The following is a 13,829-nucleotide window of genomic DNA, read 5'->3' as shown; positions in this document are numbered from 1 at the left end:
AAATCTAAGGTTCTAGCCCTCAGTGTCTGAAACGTTTTAAGGCATGGGCAAAATGGCATTTGCCCAGGGCCCCTACTTTCTAAGGGGCAGCTGGAAAACAAATTACACAAACGAAATACCTATCAAAACAATGTTGCTTATTAAGAAAAGCTTCCTTTTTAATGGTAACAGGTAAGCCTGCTTCACAGATTTGCACCAAGGCAAAGTCATGCAAAGTGAGACAAAACCGCACAAGGGCATTCATTTTCCAGCACAAAATACTCCAGCACAAAATTAATTTTGTGCTGGAAAGATGCCCTGCTCTCCACAACTTTGCACTAATGATGTTACTTGGTAGTAATTTAGGCAGAATAGTGTTTTTTTACATTATAATATTTCATGTAAATTCAAGTTACGCAAAATTCCCAAAATCACACCACCATGGCACTCGGCAAAATGTGCCATTTGCAACAAATATTAATTAGAATGCATTCAAGAAACAGAATACGAGCAACTATCGTTCACAGTGCTTTGTTAAAATGCATCCCTGTGGAAAGAAATGATGCTAGGATGCATTTCGCACTAAAAAATAACACAAAAAGTAGGAGTTGTATTATGCATAGTTTTGCTGAAATTTCATGTAATAGGTGAAGACAAAGTTTGCAAATTTTGCACAACCCTAATTAGCGCATGCACTCATAGATGTTTACACAAAGTCTGTTCTACTAAGACAGAGCACGAGGAAGTCTGTTAGTGCTCCAGTGCATTGATAGTGAGCAGCAGCATGACATTTTTTATAAAAAAAATGCTCTGCACTGCTCTCTCCCCTTATTAAATTTGCCCCTTAGTATACATGCTTAGCTTAAAAAGCCTTTAGACTACACTTTCAGGCAGCTCATGGCAATTAAATTGAAAAATCATCTTTGTGTGATTTATCTCTCCATATTTCACCTCACTTAATGGTCTTTTGTAACCTCTCTCTATTTATACTTTCTCATGTACCTTCATCCTATTTCTCTAGCTCAGCTTTCTCTAGTCCACCTTTGTGTACCTCACCCTCTCTCAATGTACACAATAAAGTTTACTCCACTTCATCTACCTGTACCTCACTCTCATGATTTGCTCCTCGTCCTATCACTGTGTGCTCACATCTGTATCTGTTACTTTTGATCTTCTGCACTCTCCACCTCACCTTTCTCTGCTCTTTTTCTATGTGACCTCCCTGTAGGTGCTCTACTTTTATTCTCATACATCATCTCTATTTTTACATGACCTCTTACTTTCCATTTCTCAACTTCCTTACGACTCCCCCTCAGCCCTTTCTCTACCTCATCACCCCTAGGCACCTCCCTAGCTCATGTCACTCTTTACCGTGTATCTCCCTCTATTTCTTACCTCTTTCTACCTGGATGCTCTCTCTATCTCAACTCTTAATTTACCTCACCATTAGTTTACTACCACACATTTCCAACTCCCTTTCTCTGGTTCTATCAATACTCTCAATAGCTTGCTCATTCTGGCTACCTTTGTTTCACTACCTCTACCTCGTTTACTCTATAATCAGCTCATCTCTCTCCCTCACACAAATCTCTCTCCCTCTTTAGACCTCCTTCTCCATTTTAGCTCACCCCATCCACCTCAACTCTCTCTTTCAACCCCTTACTTTATAGATCACTCCATCTGACCATTTCTTCTTCTCACAACTGTACCTCTGTAATAACCTTACCTCTTTTCTCTATTTCACAAATGTTTCCCAACTTCCTCTGTTCACTCTACATCACATTACTTTTACTCCCCTTCAAGTCTAAACCTTTTTCCCTGCCACTACTACTTAACTGACCAATGTTCTATGCCTCTTCTCATTTTACTCTCTTTACATTGCAGCTCTTTGTTTTTACTGAAGTTTCTCTGTATACCTCTACCTCTGACTGCCTGCAGCTATCTCTATTGCAGCTCTTAATACACTATCTCTGTCTCTACCTTACACATTGTGATAAAGTGCTTCTTAGCTTCTTGTAGTGCCAATATTTAAAAAGGGCGATCGAAACGATCCAAAATGTTATTGACCCATTTCCTTGCTTGACTCCCTAATGAAAATAGCAGGTCGAGTCATTTTAAATAGACTACAGATATGGGCCAAGGATGAAGGTGTTTTATCTAAATTTCAACATGGGTTCAAGTCTGGTCTGGGTACAATCGAACAAGGACTTCATTTGGCAATGCTGATAGGAAAATATAAGACGGCCAAAAAGGGAAACTTATTTATAACATTCGTTGATCTCAGTTCAGCGTTTGACTGTCTGAGTCACGACGTCCTGTGGGATACCTGGGCAAGTTTGGGCGTTGACGTAAACATTCGACATTTTCTTAAGGAATTATATAGAGGGGCAGGGGCAAAGGTGCGTCACGGTAAGAAAGGTGAATGCACTGAAAAATTCTTAATAATGACGGGTGTACGTCAGGGATGTATCCTTGCACCCTTTCTTTTTAATCTTTATATCAATAGTGTAGCTGACCATTTAACAAAATTGGCTGTGGATTACCCTCAAATTGATGGTGCCGCAGTCCCTATTCTGCTCTATGCAGATGATGCAGTCATTATGGCAAGAACCCAATTAGGCCTCTAGAAGGCGTTAGCTAGTTTTTCAGAATATATGGGATCTAGGGGCCTGAAAATTAATATTGGGAAAACCTTTACTATGTGCTGCACATCAAAAAATAAGGTCGCTTGTAACACTTTTTTAAAACAGTCAAAGATAGAAAAAACAAGAATCTTTTCTTATTTGGGGGTTGTTTTTAATACAAAAGGGACATGGACTACAGCATAAAGTACTAGGTGTTTAGCTTTCTCACGTGCTATTGGGGCACTTATACAGTTCACCAACAAGCTGGGAGGTAGGCCGACATGCATTCCGCTTGATATTTATTAAGCTAAATGCGTGTCGACTACTAATTATGAGGCTGGCATCTGGGGTATCTCAGACTGTCAGGAAATCCAGATGAAGAAAAACAGTTTCCTTAGATATTTGCTAGCTGTCCCCAGATCTACCTCAACTTATGCCTGCCACATGGAACTTGCCATGGCTTACATTTCTGATATAATCAGGATTAGCCCTGTGTTGCTTTAGCATAAAATCTGGTCTTCTACTGAAACTGATCTTAATAGGGCGATTATTACAGACTGTATGCGACATGAGGGGTCCAAAAATATACAGTGGCTCTCTTATGTCAAGGAATACCTAATAAACATAGGGCATCGGGAATTTTATAACACGCCCACATCTCTATCCTCCATATCCAGAAAAATGCTAAAAGAACAATGCTCTATCTTTCTGGCTGACCAACGTTGGTCTATTGAGGGGAAGAAGACCTCTGTTCTGCATCACCATTCATTAATGCAGGATTCTGGCTGGCAGCTTTATCTTTCCCCAGAGCTGGCCAGCTACGACAGAATGCTTCTGGCATGGTCGAGAATGGGTATTTATTTTAGGTTGGTCACCTTTCCAGCCACAAATGACTGGTCCAAAAACCTAATTAACTGCCCATACAATAACCACTCTGCGCAGTCTACAATCCATTGTATTCTTTTTTGTAAATTTTTTGGGTGGGGAAGGAAAAGATATCTAATTCCCCTGGGGCTTGAGACAGTGTAGACCGGCACTCTTTAAGATCCTTTTGCTTCAGGATGAAATGACCATAAGTGCTGAATCTAAGTTTTTAAAATTCATTATTAGATGTAGATCTTCTATGGGCTGAATGAATTTTGCACTGTTAATGGCACTTTGTGTGTAATTGAACTGTAATGTACTGAGGTAAATGAATCAGGATAGAGAAAGCCCTAGTTTGTACCGTTTCCTGTTTGCACATCTCCATAATATTTGCTTGTACTTTTTATATGTAATACATTTTGTATTTAATTACAACTGAACTTTTAAACTTGTATGTTTTTATATTGTGCTTATATGATCCTTTTAACGGAATCGAATAAAGCTATCTTTGACAACTATCACTGTCACACTCTAAAACCTTCCTCTTTCTACCTCTCTTTATTTGCCGTTCTGGCTACTTCACCTGTGTCTACTTACTTATCTCCCACCTCATAAATTGTTCTAAATCAACTCTAAATCTACCCCTTCTTCCTCTACTTCACATCTCTAGCTATAGTCTTCTCTTTTTGTCTGTGTCCATCTGCTGTATCTGGCCCCTTCCATTTCTCTTACTCAGCAGGGTCACTTGTTTAACCAAAGAAGTGCACACATATAAAGACTTTTAAACCAGAGTGATTTAGGATACCACAGGGCGAGATAAGAAGTTTTATCTGGTCATCTAACATCTAAGTGGGGTGAGAATTGCCTGAACGAATAAAGTGGAGGGAAGCATAGCAGGGCCAGACTTTCAGTTTCATTGCTGGTCCTTTCAGCTAAAGAATATTGCTAACTGAAGTTTTCCAACAGATCATCTTCTTTCAAGCTCTGACAAACAATCTGCCCCATAGGAGAAGGGGTGGGGGGTGTGGGGTTGATCACTTTTTAAAAGAATTTGGCGACCCAAAGTTCTTCAAAAAGATTAGACTGAAGACTGTGACTGCAGCTTGTAAATATTGGGCCCAGATTAGGCGGGTGCTGGGGATGCATTATTACATTATTTTGCACTGATATGGAATTCACTTCAAATTTCAGAATGTTCCAGGATACTCTAGCAAGACCTCTGATAGAAGCTGGTGTGAATGAACATGGTCAGATTAGCGGAGGAAAATGCCTCGCGCCCTGGGAAACCCTAATTTGGATCACAAAAAATAGGCTATACAAATTTAAGTTTTATCAATTGGACAGTTGGGCGTGCGGACTGTGTCCAGTGCTTTTGATACCTTTTGTTTTGCAAGGGCACAGTCAGAATCAAACCAGTTTGGTTTTAGTTTTAGTGTTTTTACCAGCAGGTTTAGTTAAATGGGGTTTTATACCCTCCATCAGAGTTTGATGCGTTTGAGTTATCGTTTGGCCACATGAGCGCCTTTCTATAAAGTGTGTTACTAGGTCGGAAAAGATGTTGTACACTTGTTTTAGGAGCTCAATATTACCCAAACTAGATGGCCACTTTAATGCCCTCCTGTTATCGGAAGCGAGTGGTTGGATCACTTCTGGAACCTTAGCCAGTCGAAGGGGAGAGTGTAGCATGAATGGGTTCCCCATGAGATCCAGGCACAGAGGGAAATGATCACTATCCCTCCTGCTACAATCTACCTTAAATCCCTGGATAAGGTCCCAATGGCCAATACTTAACATGATATAATCGATTCTTGAAGAGGATGACTGTTATATCCCTGTATCAGTATTCTTTGTTATTAATATACTTCTCCTTTAAGCCTTTTGTACATGTCATTGTTGCTTAGAGATATTAGAATGTTTAGACTCTTGTGGCTCACTTGAGACTGAAGCTTGATAGAGAGACACTCTGGCAGTTAGAGAGCTGTACTTATTATAAGAATAAATCTAATTAAACTATTGGACTGAATCTGTCTTTTATGGATGCAACAATGACCCTCTAAAAAAAGTATGGGAACAATTGGGGTATAGCTGGCTTCTGCCATTGCATGATCTTAATCCACTCTCAATAGTAAAGTTGAACAATTTAAGTGCAGAAACAGACGGTCTCAGCATTTCATCTGTCTCCAGTAAGGGAATACCCATTGCCAAGTCTTGCTCTTCAATAATCATACTTACTCCCTGCAATGGTTCATAGCAACAATTGAAGTCAGCTCCAAGTATCACAAGATCTTTAGGATGAAGAGTGTCAAGAACATCCTCTAGCAAGGTGACAATTAATGACTCCTGGGAAGATTCTCTCGGTCTTATATAAATATTAAACAAGTACATCCGGTGCTTGTTTGGGAAATTAAGACTAAGGCCCAAGATATCACCGGAATCAGTGGGAACTATGTCTACAATTGCATTGATGTCATTTTTTATCCAGACTAAGAAGCCTCCAGACGGTTTCCCCCTAACGGATTGACGCGCCACTAGGCTAAAAGTCCTGTAGCCAATTTTAAAGAGAGGTTCCTGGCCCATGATTCTTGGAAGAGACAAATGTCAAAAAGATCAATATATGTCTGTCAATCTGGTTCATGCATTTTCCTTGCAAGTCCAGCTATATTCCAGTATATCATCTTAAAACTACATTGGGAGGAGCCATATGCTGGGAGATCAGAACTGATATAGTTAGTTGGGAGATCCCTATATTGTTCAGTTAGGAAACAATTACTAATGGGGATTATTAGCCCATCCAAAGATTCTCCACCAGCCACTGGATTGCTATCTGTCCAATTATCTTCACGGGGTAGAGGCACTTTTGGACAATCAATAGGTGGTGCTTTTAGGGAGGGCTTGACTGTTTCATTCTCTTCAAGTCGACTACTTGGGGTTTTAACTAGTCAATCTAATGCTTCTAGATCACTATAGCATTGTCTGGTAATAAGTCGATTAGAATCAATGTTCCCCCCTGTTCTACACTGTCTAATACTAATTTTTGAATTAAAGAGAAGATGAGATCCTAGATTCATATTAATTAGGTTCTCAGGGATATTTTTGGACCCAAAAGATACCATTATGTCATCTAGGTTGCCTGATTCCTGAGGGATCCTTGTCACATTTGTTATGTCCGATCTAATGACTGACCGACATTGCCTTTCCTTCCTAAGCCAGTGTATAACTTTATTCACAAGGGACTTATCTATGAGTAGGGGCCAGCTTCGGTACGTTAGTTAGAAAACACAGTTCAGTTTCTGCTCATCATTATATGAAGTGTGGCAGGTATGATTTACACTTCGATTTCCCTCATTAACACCATGCTGTCTTCCCGCATTAGGTGCTCCCAATCCTGGTTGCAATGTGTATTGGGTGTCCAGGTACCTATTTGCAGGTCTCTTTTGGTCCCCAGTAGCTACTGGTCTCATGAGGGTCAATCCACATGACGAATGAAGGGATTCAGGGAATTTCGATCTTTCAAGAAGCCCCCCATTTTGCGATCCTTGCATTAAATGAGAGCTTCCATTAGCAATCTTGCTTGTGTGATGATGTTCAATAATTCTAGCAGGAGGGTTAGTTACCCACTTCCCTATGTTAGGGGGATCTGTTTTTTTCCCAATAAGCGTTTTCGCCCCACAATCAGCAGGATATGGCTACTATTTGCAATGTTGTGTTTACCTCTCTGGGCGCCAGGACGCCCCTTTGCTGGGGCAGCTGTGCGCGGTACAAAAACAGTTAACATAACATAACATAACATAACATATATTACTTGGTCTGATAGTAAACGGCTCGTAAGTGCCTCAATCATTCTTTTGATTGCAATGACCTCATCCTGGACAGAGTCAAGTCTTTCAAAAAGGGCCTTCACCAGTTTGTGGGTAGGAGTTATAGCACTTTGCAAGTCTTCCTTTGAAAGAAATAGACCTGTGGGGCCAGTCGCAACTTTAGTTACTGGGCAATCCACATGGGTTTCCTCCTCATCAACCTCTAGTTGAAGGTATCTGTTAGAACACTCTATAGCTATTCCGATTCCTTCCCAAACTTCCACAATTACTTATAGCCGGTGAGCGAGTTGTACCTGTACCCTGGCCATTCTTTATTGGGGATGCATTTGGAGTCTGACTTAGCTTTTCCCTCTGAGATTGATGCACAATGACTGGAGGAGTAGTTGGCTTTAACCTACAAGCCTTTTCTTTCATATTATAGTAAATGGAGATTTTACCTTTTTCCTTGTCATTATTCACTTTCCCTGATGTTAACATGCTTTCTACCTTCTCAATGAATTTATCAATGGCATTAAGGGTGCAGTTCTCAGCTGCTAATTTTGATGGCTTTAGTGTTTTGCAATCTTTTTCCTCCGTGTAATCAATTCAGCTGCCTTCCTTTTCCCCATTTTCACCCTCTCAAATATGGAAAGGAGAACTGGCTCAGCTATTTGAATAAGATGGAGATATGGATAGGGATACAATTAAGGTATCAGCATGCAGCGAACAGTTACCCAGATCGTAATTACTTATTTTATGTAGGTACAGTAGTAATAACAAGTGCTCCCCCCACAATAGCGTCAGATTATAGGAGAGAACTGCAAAATTTCAAATTGAAAAATATAAATAAAAACTATGTAAAAGTGAATCACAGATGCTTACAAAACATAAAAAGCCCCACTTTCAATATCATCAACGGGGTCTATAGAAAGTCCAAGTATGTCCTTCCCTGTCGATGCACTTATATCTATTCAGTCTTACCGCAAATTATAGGTGAAGTCCTTGCACTGGGTTGAAGGAGTAAAACCAAGAGGTGTAGCCCAGCCCGGCTTTTTCTGGGCTTTGACGAGCGCGGACGGGCCTGCCCTTGGCCCAGGCTTCCCCCGGCAGCGCCCGGGCACACCCACATGCGTCCAGCGCTGCGGGAGCCCTGCCCCTGATTTAAACACCTCCTGGCGCGAAACAATGACACTTGCTGGTGGCTGCTGGCTCCTCTAGGGACTCTGGGAACTGGAGTCCCTGGCGCGCGGTGAACATTCCAGTCCTCCGGGACTGTTAAGAGGCTGAACAAGGCGGTAGAGCGGCAAGGAAGTGTGCAGGACGGGTAAGGGGCCCGATTAATTTTATGTTAATTACATTTTGCGTTTAGTTCTGTAGTGGGTTGTGGGTTTATAGGGGAATAGGGTGGAAAGTAATTTAATTATAATACATTAATTAGATTTTATTACTTATTAGTGTTTATTTAATTTAGATTTTATAGTGTCAATTGTAGGAATTAATTTATTATTAAATAATTAATTAATGATTGGTTATTAGTTTTTATAAATTAATTAATTGGTAAGAATATTAATTGTGTTATCTTCTTAGGAGTGGGTTGTGGGTTTATAGGGGAATAGGCTAGGAAGTAACTTAATTATAATAGTCATTCAATTGGATTACTTATTTGTATTTATTTAATTTAGATTTTATAGCTTCAATTATATTATAAATTAATAAATTATTAATTAATTATGCATTGGTTGTTCATTTGTATTAATTAATTGGTAATTTAAAAAACAAATTAGGGGCGGGTCATGGGTTTATGGGGGAATAGGGTGGGAAGTAATTTAATTATAATAAATTATTTAATATTTTTATATATTAGTATTTATTTAATTTGGATTTGATAGAATTAACTGTGGGACTTAATTTATTTTTAATTAATTATTATTTAGTTATTTATTATTATTAATTAATTGATAATTATGTTAATTGTATCATTTTTGTAAGAGCAGGTTGTGGGTTTATAAGGGTATAGGGTAGGAAGTACTTTAATTGTAATATATTTAATAATAATATTTACATATTAATATTTATTTAATTTATAATTTATAGTGTTAACTGTGGGAATTAATCTATTAATAATTATGTATCAGTTGTTTGTTACTTATATTAATTAATTAATTGCCACTTAATTATGTTAATTGTGTAACTATTTAGGACTGGGTGGTGGGGTTTTCTGGGGAATAGAGGGGAAAGTAATGTATTTAAAATTAATTACTAATTAATTGCTAAATAATGGTAATTAATCAATTAAAATTTAAATATGGCAATTGGGTAATTAATTTGAGATGTGAGTTGTGGGGTTTATAGTGGTAAATGTTGGTAAGTAAATTGTTTTGTATGAATTATTAATTGATAATAATTTAATAATGTAAAATTATTTATGGGAATTTTGTAATGATTTTTAGGTGTGTTGTGGTATTTATTGAGGTAGAGGGTGCAAAGTATGTCTGGTTTTATTAATTAATAATTAGTTGCTCAATATCCATTTATTAATTGACACATATTTATGGTAATTGTTTACGTTTATTTTGTTTGTGGATCTTGGTTTTATAGGGGTAATGTTTGATGAATAAATTAATTTTTAACTGTTTTAATTTGTTTTTAATTAATAATATGTTTTATTTGATAATTAATTATGTTGATTATGGAGGTACTCTTTTTTAAATAGAAATTTAGATGTGTGTTATGAATTGTGTGGTGTTGTAGGACCCCTCATTGGGGGTGAAAAATAGTACCCAATTGCAAATGTGTCCCCGATAATGGGAATTACTGCACATACTATGCCTTGGCTATTTTCTTAGTCAACTACTTCTCCTAGCTTCATTCCACTCTATTTCAACCTTCAGTTCTTCAATATCAGTCAGTCTTAGTGCCAGACAGTCAATATTCACAGCTGAAGTTGTGGAAAATGATATTTTGCCTGACCAAAAAATGTCCACTACATACACCCTATGTTACATTCATGTGCATGTCACCCATGCATATTTCTCGTAGTGGCCTGAATCACTAGGCCTCTGCAAACATGTCCTGCAAGTCAAGTCATCAAAGTCTCCCAGACGTTAAGCAAAAATAAAGGCCCATGTATTTTACATTTTGCATTGTGCACTTTAAATAAATATCGTACTTTTTTGTGGTTGAACCACTTTCTGAACTTCTGCCAAGACAGTGTTATGAATAACAGTTATCTGTTTTGCTGTACAGAGTGGCATCCCTGCCCGGTGAGGAAATGTAAACAGAACCCGTTCGCGACAGATAAGGCCTAGCTCTCTGTCTCAGCCCCCATGCAATGAACGGAGAAATATATGCTTTTCTGATTCTTAGTGGTGAACAACCTTTTGCTTCAGACAATACATCCCCTATCATATCAGATTGTACAAGATGTGCTTTTCGCCCTGACACAAGAGATGTCTCTGCTAGGCCGAAAGTCAGCTCTCCTCCCAGTTACACGTCAATTGCACGCCATGCTCAAAGTTGCACAATTAGGGCAGAGTTCCAGCTGGTCATGCAAACTCCTCCCCTAAGTACCCACCCACCTATGACATCTACCTATCATCTACCTATGACTCATCAAGTGTACGCCCACATGCTCTTATCTCTTTCTTTCTTGCTCTGCCTGGAGCGCTCCTCCCTATGTACAAGGAGTAAAATGTATATATTCTGTTCATTGTTATTAAATGTTAGAAGACTCTTCCTGAACCTCAGTGGTGATGGAACATATTCTCCCTTTGACTCGAGTTATTGGAATAAAGTCCATTTTAACTTGGACACCACAGATCCTGTCTCTCATTTGATGCATGATACTTTGTTAATGCCTAGAAATTCTGCCAGGGTAATATTTTATTTACCACATTAATTGGCGCCCTTGAACAGGGACATGTCCCTTTCCCCACTCGCCGGAGTTTGTAGGTCTAGTCTTTGCCCCCTTCCACAGCCGTGACGGACTTTAAAGTGTACACGCCATTGGGATTACCCGCTACTCCCTCAGGCCCAGGAGGAGGACGGACTGCGACCAGGCATCCATGTGAGGCGGTGAGGAAAGCGGATCGTCTCAACCCAGAGCCCAGCCCATGAGAGAGCAAGGTCCGAGGTCTCCAGAGGTCCACCTGTTCCAAGGCGCATGCGTAGAAGTCCGAGGCCTTCAAGTTTCAAGATTCTGCTTCCCGGTGAGTACCACTATGGGGAATGCATCAAGATTCAAGACATGCCCATGGTAAACGTGGGCGCGGTCAAGACGTGTCTCATTCACGTGAGACCGGTAAAGTACGGGCCCACGGTTAAACGTGGGAACGGTCAAGACGTGTCTCATTTTTTAGACCGGTATGGTTGTACTGTATTTCAGTGCATAAAGTTTTTCAAGTACATGTTTAGCTCTCTGTATCAGTTTAGGTTGTAACTGTTTTAGTGTTTAATATTTGTTTGTGTGTGAATGATTGTTGATTGTTTCAGTCTATTTTTGTGAATATTGGTTTCAAACATGCCACTGTTTTCAAAGTTACGTCAGATAGGGACCAGAAAAGGTATACTAGAAGAACCAGTTAACATCCCGCCTAGAGACACACCTGGTCATTATATGTATAATAAGCATGGATTAGACGCCATTTTGTTTTTAGATTTATGGGTAGACTACACCAAGGACCTGGAGGAAAAGTATAGATGGCCAATCTCGGGTACATGGGATCCTGAATGTATTATGAGGGTGGAGGAAGCGCTATGGAAAAAGAAGTCAAGACCCTCTCAGAAAGATGCCATCGAATTGTGGCACAAAGAGTCACATAGGAGAACAGAGAAAGAATTGAATAAAGCAGATAGAACTAGACAAGCTGGGGAAAAAGCCAGAGAAAAGGAACTGCGGGAGGAGGGGGAACGTGTCAAAACAGAACAGACTGATAGGGAAAGAAACGCCGTTATTAATGGTATTTATCCCGTTCTGTCAGAAGAACTAGCTAAAGTGAACACCTCAGAAAGATCCAGTAGGTCGCGAACGCCACCACCTGTACCATATAGAGTACATAGAATAAAGCCGACAGCATCTGAAGCATTCATTTCCTCGTATCTAGACGATTCCCTCCCGGACTACGTTAATGCAGGTTTTCCTCCACCCCCAGCAGCAGATCAGCTCCAGCAACTTCAGCAGCAGCTAGCAAAAGATGACGTAGGTCCCGGGGCAGTGGGAGGGGTGCCTACTGTAGATGCAGCCATTCCATTTTGTGTATATGATACAGAACCAGGAAAGGGTTCAATGGTCGTGATTTCACGTAGACTAAGACAAGCTGTTGCATATCTAGAGACATTACCAGACATGAAAGATCACCTAGATAGCATGTATCGTTTTATTAGAACGGGGGAGGGACCAGATAGTATAGCACAAGCCATGGCACAGAGAAAAGTAGGGGTTAAGAACCATGTCTTACGTTTTATTATTAACTGCCTGATCAGGGAACAGGACGAAGGGGACTGAGATGTAAAAGCAGGATTGATAGAATGGAGTGATCACATAGATGCCGGTAGACATGAGAAACAGGGACAGATAGATGCCATGTACAAGAAAATACGAAAGGAAATAATAGAAAGGCACAGAAAAGAGTCTGAGGAGAATGGTGAGTTATCAACAGAAGAAGTAGATGAGCCAAAAGACAAAATGAATTATGTAGGAAAAGCGCGACAGTTTGACAGACCCAAGTGCCTTGATTACCGTAAACAGGGGCCAGCTATAAAAGAAAGGTATTCCCTTGAAGCATTATTCCAGGCTACTGAAAAAGCACTGAAACAATGGATAGGGAGTGAGAGACCTCCCACACAACACGAAATAGAGTTGGCCCGGTCAGCCACCCAGTGGGTGTCCAATGCCAATATATATAGCAGTGATATAGTGGCTCAGACTTTCTTAAGCCTTCCACCGAACGAACAGCGTTTGGCTAGTATTTACATGGTTCAACACTTGATAACGTTGTATAAAAGTCAGCATTCTGATCCTGGTCACTTGCATAAAATACTTAACGACATTTTACTAGATAGATGGACAGGTTTAGGTACTGAATTAATTAATGTAATCCTGGATCAACGACATAAGTACATAGATTCTCTGACTACATACATGCCTCCAGTCTTACACCATGACAGACATAACGTACACATAGACAGACAGAACCCCCTACGAGAGGTTCATCCCGTTAAGAATGCGGCCAATGAGTTACAACGGGTGTATGTTTACACCCCCTTAACGAAATTAGAGATTCTTGAAATGAAAAAGATGTTGCCTTGTCATGATAAAGACCCAGGGGGATTTCACCGTGAATTAAAAGACATCCTCCGCATAGGAGATTATACGTACGCTGACATTCTGAAGCTATTAAAAGTACTGTTACCTGCAGGGATTTATGAAAAGCTTAAGGAAAAAGACTGGGAAGTGGGTGAGAAAAAGTTAAGTTGGGATGCATTGGAAACAGAAGAGAAGGGCAGGCTCCCAGGAGTTGGTCTTGGAGATAGAGCTAGAGAACTACCTGAATTCCTGATACAGGTT

The sequence above is a fragment of the Lissotriton helveticus genome, chromosome 9, assembly GCF_964261635.1.
Source record: "Lissotriton helveticus chromosome 9, aLisHel1.1, whole genome shotgun sequence".
NCBI lineage: Eukaryota > Metazoa > Chordata > Amphibia > Caudata > Salamandridae > Lissotriton > Lissotriton helveticus.
Note: the sequence above shows the minus strand (reverse complement) of the source record.